Raw genomic sequence first — 6000 nt, 5'->3', positions numbered from 1 at the left:
GCAAAATGAAAACAGAATAAATGGCAAAATTTCAACAAACATCTATTACCCCAGGAATCTAAGGCAACACAATGGCTTTTAAGTATCCCTCCTGCTCAGTGTGTAAACTCAAGGGTAACGGCCTGGCACAATTTTTCCCAACCCCCAACCCCTTCTGGGGGTCTGTTTTAAAATATATTTCTAAAAAGGGATTTGTCAAAAACGTGCCTATTGTAAAAGATACCTGACACGTTTTTTCAAACATTTACCATAAAGGCCACATTTTGCTAAAAAGGGGGTTTATGACTTTCTAAATACCAACCCTCAGGAAGAATGAGGGGAAACGGAAGAAAAAAGGGGTAGCGAACTATATTCTGATTTTCCACAAAGAGGGTGCGGGGCTCCGGGGGTTGAGGGGCACCCGAGGTCACGCGACGAAAGAGCCCAAGGTGCGGACGAGGGCAGTATTTATAGCGCGCTGAGCTCAGTTCTCACCGGCTCCCGCCGCTGCTCCTTATCTTATGCCTTTGGAATTCGCGCGGCGCTCCGGGCCTTGGGCCCGCAGGCGGCTGCTTCGCCCCGGGCCCCGGGAGCCGGCTCGCGGCGGCGGGCACCAGGCCGGCCGCGACGGCCACCTGGCCACGCTTTCCTTCTCGCGGCCGCTCACGAGCCCTTTGAGTGTGAGTGTCGGCGGGAGGCAGCACCCTTAGGACCCCGGGAAGACACGGCGTGTGTGTGTGTGTGTGCGCGCGCGCGCGCATGCCAGGGGGGAGCGCACAGCGCGCTCACCGTCGGGGACACCCCGCGCGCCAGCGTCTGGAGACGGCCCCGCCACGGCGGCGGCGGTAGGGCTGGAGCGTGAGGAGAGGCCCCCTCCCCACAGCAGCCCTGGCGCCCCCTTGCCGGCGGCGGGTCCTCCTCCCCGGCAGCGGGGCGCCGGGATCTTCGGGCTCTTGGAGCCCTTCGGGCCCTTCCGCCGTGCGCTCGGCTTCTTTCGTGGCCGGGGCGGGGCCGGCGCCGGGGCGGGTGCGCGCGCGCCGCGCCGTCTCGCGCCGCGCGCCCCTCCCCCTCAGGCCTCGCACCCACCTCCCCACCCCTCCCCCGCGTGCGAGTGGCGGCGGCGGCGGCGGCGGCGGCGGCGGCTGCCGAGATTGGAATCCGCCCGCCGGGCTCGGCGAAGGAGGCGGGAGGAGGGAAGGGAGGGCAGGAAGGCTCTGGGATCGTAGGACCGCGAGAGGGGCAACCGGGGCCGGGGCCGCTTGCACGCCGCCGAGGGCGGAGGCCGAAGCGGGGCCCTCGCCGCGCCCACCCGCTCCGCGTCGAGGGCCGGAGGATGAGTTCCCCGGGGTCCGGGTGAGTTGGCCGGCGGGGAAGTGCGTGTGTGCGCGCCGTGGTGGTGGTTGTGGGGAGGCCTGCGACGGCTGCGACGGGGAGGCTGGCGCGCGTCGTTCCAAGGGGAGCCGGGCGCACTGAGGCCCTGGCCGAGGGGGACGGCCCGACCGGGCTCTCTCCGGGTCAGGCCCGCGGCTCTTCGGTGGGCCCGGACCCCCCTCCGGAGATCTCTCCCCACCACGAACCCGGCCCCGCGTCCCGCCACCCAGGCCCCTCTTTTGTTTTCCCCTTGCTACCCCTCCCCGGGTCGTAGGCCGAGTTGGGGAGGCGGTGTGGGCGCCGGGCGCTGGGGCGACGTTTCTGGGAATCCTTAAATGGGAAAGGCGTTCTGGGCTGGCCGGCCCGAGCGGCGAGGTGGGGGTGTTCGCGGTGCGCCGAGGGGGCCGAGGGGGCGCAGTGGGCGAGTGTGGAGCCCCGGGCCGGCCTGGGCGTTGTGGTTCACCTGCCGCGGCGCGGCCTGCGCGGCCCTTGCTCTGCCGGTCCTGGAGAACTTTCTGCCCGGCCGCAGGCAGCCTGTTCTCTTCGTTCCTCACTCCCAGTGGACAAGTCTGGCGAGAAAATAGAAGGGAGGGGGAAAAAAAAAAACCAGCCTGCGCCAGGGAAGAGAAAGGATAAGTCGTATGTGAGGGGCTGGAGTCCTGTGCTCGCCTGTTCTACAGGCTTTTGTTTTTCCTCTGTTTTAAATGGTTAACAAACTGTTCCTTGTGTTGCGTCGTGTGATCCTCATGGATCACCCTGGGTGTTACATATTCCTCCACGTTTTTTTGAGAGAGGAGATCACCACGATGCGGAAAAAGGTGCAAGAACTTTGCCGTAAAGTGAGCCGGGATTTGAACCCAGGAACACCGGTGTCGGGCATGCGAGTTTCAGAATGACCACGCAGGCTTGGCCGCCGCGGACACTTCTTGGGTTAAGGGACCTGTTTGGGTTTCTCATCTTTGCTGTGATGGCTGTCTGGCTGCTGGTGTGGGGCTCGACCCCACCCCCGCCCCGCCCCCCTTTTTGTAAAGTGGGATTAAACTTGGAGTTGAAGCCGACTGTGACTTAATGTTTATGGTTGTGGAGTTGTTGGAAGATTGTGGACTGGGATTATTTAGGTTTTGGGGAGTGTGGAGCTGAAAGAGGGGGCGGTTCTGAGACCTGGGAGTGGGTGGAGTTTAGGAAGAAGGATTGAAATTTAGAACGACTTTGTAAAGGGTCCAGTGCTTTTTTTTCCCCCCCCCTTCAGGTTCTGTACGGAGCCCTTCTCCTTTCTGTACTTCACGTCACTTTTTGCTGAAACATCCGGACTCCTTTGGCTGAATTCTTGTGTCAGCTGCTGTCTCAGAGAGGAGTCTTTTTCTTTTTTCTTTTGTTTTTGTCCTTAACTATAACATTTTGTGTCATCTTTGCCTAATTTTCCAGGCTAATGGGGCATGAGTTATTCGCTGTCCTCAAAGTACAAGTGTACTGAAGACTCCTTCCGTGTCAAGACAACTTCTCTCGAATATTTTGCTCAGTTTTTGTTTTTTTTTCCTCAAGCTTTTTGCTGCCTTTCCTTTTTGGATCACCCACTGAGGTTTTTAAAAACATTTGTCCTTATGTGTGAAGAGTCAGGATAGTAGGCAGCTAGGGTTTTCCAGGTCCCTGAGTTATTTTTTCCTAAAATATAAAAATTGTATTTTCTCCCCCATGTCTCAATATTATCGGAACACATCTCTTCAAGAAACTGGGGCAGAATTAACATAGCAGCTAAGATGGCCCACCTAATCCCATCCCCGGGCCACCGTCTTGGAGCTGGTGTCTGAATGATCAGTTAGAAAGGGATTGAGGAAGTTATGAACAGATTCTTTCCTTTGTTTTTGGAGAAACTCCTTTGAAATGGAGTTTTAAAAGGTGCATTCTCCCCCTGTGTGCATGGGTCTTTCCTACCTTGGCTTGGAGCTCCCTCTGGCCACTAGGTCAGAAGCCACTTCTCTCTTTTCTTCGAATAAACCTTGCTTTAAAGCTAGAGTTTGCATGAAAATTCTTTCGTGTGAGAGTGTGGGGAGCCATGCTCTCGGTCAGCCGGAGCTGGTCGCAGACGAGAATTGAGGTTGCTGTCGTGTTTTTGCGTCCAACGTCCTGCAACACTTATGTGAAAGTCACGCGTGAGCATTAGGGAAAAATGGCCAAATAAAGTAAAACTGAGTTCAAGCTGACGCTCGGTCCTGGCTAATTCCATCTCTGCAGGGTGCCAGGAGTGGTGACCAGACCTGGACTTACTCCCCCCTCCCAGAGCAGCTGTGCCCTCATCTGTACATTTCAGGGCTTCTTCTGGTCCACTCCTGACGTACTGTCGTGTTTGGGGTGGTGGTGGACTTGAGTTCTGGACATGTTTGTCCTTGGCTTGGAAGTTTTTTGACACACGTTGCAGGGCAAACAGGAGCAACAACAAAGAGGGTGTCTGCCCTTCCTGACCTTTAAAATCCGCTGGGGAGACATTGGTGGAGGGATGACTTCTCCAGCTAGGTAGAGTTGGGATTCTTCATAGTGTTCAGCAGCCTCAGACAGGCACCTGACTCTGTGCTGTTGGTAGTACTGGCAGAATCCAAGGCGGTCGCCTTAAAAATGTTCTTTAGTCTGTTGTGGAGGCCAAGAATGAACTAGATAGAAAGGGGGCCCCTGAGGTGACGTGCGACTTTGTTCTTTCTGGCTGCTCTGCCTTGCCGTTGATAGATTGTTCAAGTCTCCCTTTTCCAGTCTAGGTCAGTTGACACGACTGAATAATCCTCCAATCTGTTTTTCTTCGGCACTTGAATCCTTTTCTCTGCTTGGCATGTGTGCACCACAGTACCTGGTTGGTCTGGTTCACACTGAGCTGCCCCTTCCTAACCAAACCTGCTTCTCCGGTGTTCCTTATTTCTGTTGATGTCACACCAAACCTTTCCCGTTTCATCACATCCTGTCCGCAGCCAACATGTGTTCATTCTGCTTCCGTGATCGAACACTGCTGCCTGCTGTTTCTGCCAACCCTGAGCAGTTCTTTATGCACCTCGGGATCAAGGTTTAGTAGACCTATAAAAAGACTTGAGCAGCTTTCTTCCTTTTTCTCCCTTCAGGAGCAGTTTAGACTGGAATTTTCTGTTCCTTGAAACTTTTTTGGATCTTGCCTATGATCCGTTTCAGTCCCACATCATTGGATACTGTTTCAATTAATTTAGTAATATTTGCTTCATGTAGGTTTGCCATTGTGTAGATTTTATTTTTTTATATTTTCCCATAAATTTTATTGAGCTATTGAATCTAATGGCACTTCATTTTCGCATAGGTTTTTTATTAAAGGTTTCTGCTGTATTTGGTTATTATTATTATTTATTTTTTGGGTTAAGTCTGAATAATCAGGATTTTATGGGTTAATGTTATAATTCATCTTGTCTTCATTTCCCTTTTTTATGGGAGCCTGGAGCCTCTTCTGTGTCTCCCACACAGGTGCAGGGTCCCAAGGCTTTGGGCTGTCCTTGACTGCTTTCCCAGGCCACAAGCAGGGAGCTGGATGGGAAGTAGAGCAGCTGGAACTAGAACCAGTGCCCATGTTGTATCCTGCCACGTTCAAGACGAGGATTTAGCCACTAGGTCGCTGAGCCCTGAAAGGCATACCTATTTTTCAGTGAGAGAGGAGTGGCAGTGAGAAGGTCATCCATCCTGTGGTCATGGAGGCCAGAGCTGAGCTGGTCCAGAGCTGGAGCCAGGAGCTACTTCTGGATCTCCCATGTGGGACATGCTCTACTGCTTTCCTAGGCTGTAACTAAGGAGCTGAAAGTGGGCCAGCCAAGACCAGAACCAGCGCCCATATGGGTTGTGGAAGATTAGGCTGCTGAAGCACCACATGGGCCCCAGAGTGCCTGTTTGTAAAAAATGTCTGGAAGACAAATCCACCCCGTTGTGTTTTTTGAAGAGACCGTTAACTAGGGGCGAAGGAGATGAGGTGTTCCACGGGATCCGTTGCAGGGGTTTAGTGGGCTCATTGAACTAAGTTGGTTTGGACAGTTAAATGTAGAACTAGCTGGTAAACATAGACCCAGCTAGTAAATTTTGAGGAGTTAAGGACACCTGTTTTAAGGAACTCTTGTTTTCTCTGCTGTGGAGGCCTTTGTGGTTGCTCCTCTTCCCTTTCTTTTATGGTATGTTTTATTTATTTTAAAGGCAGAGAGCTGGTGAGAGAGAGATCTTGTTCTTCCATCTCCTGGTTCATACCGTCAATGGCTGCAGCAGTTAGGGCTGGGCCAGACAAAACCAGGAGCTTTGTTCAGGTCACCCACGTGGGTGGCAGAGGTCCAAAGTCTTGCTTTCCCAGGAGCAGTAGTAGGGAGCTCTAAGGGAAGTGGAACAGCAGGGACTGTATCTTGGTGCCTTACCTGCTATGTCACATCTCTGGCCCCCGTTGCTGCCCTTCCTACTTTTATGCTTCGGGTGCACGTTGTCTTCTTGGAGATTTGGTACACTGTTAATGTCGCAAATAGTATTGGCTGTTGATTTATTTGTTTATTTTTAAAGATTTATTTATTTTTATTGCAAAGTCAGATATACAGAGAGGAGGAGAGACAGAGAGGAAGAGCTTCCCTCCGATGATTCACTCCCCAGGTGGATGTGCTGTGCCGATCCGGAACC

General features: G+C 53.4%; 1 protein-coding gene across 1 annotated transcript in view; it reads left to right on the top strand.

Moving 5' to 3' along the window:
* Positions 1-1029: 1029 nt before the first annotated feature.
* BMPR1A (bone morphogenetic protein receptor type 1A) overlaps positions 1030-6000 on the top strand; it is a 115949-nt gene continuing 110978 nt past the window's right edge. The window contains exon 1 of the mRNA XM_058671409.1: positions 1030-1332. The gene's annotated coding sequence lies outside the window, so the exon portion shown is untranslated. The remainder of the gene's footprint in view (positions 1333-6000) is intronic.

Source organism: Ochotona princeps, chromosome 13 (genome assembly GCF_030435755.1).
Source record: "Ochotona princeps isolate mOchPri1 chromosome 13, mOchPri1.hap1, whole genome shotgun sequence".
Lineage (NCBI taxonomy): Eukaryota > Metazoa > Chordata > Mammalia > Lagomorpha > Ochotonidae > Ochotona > Ochotona princeps.
Note: the sequence above shows the minus strand (reverse complement) of the source record. Positions and strands in the feature narration are given on the sequence as shown.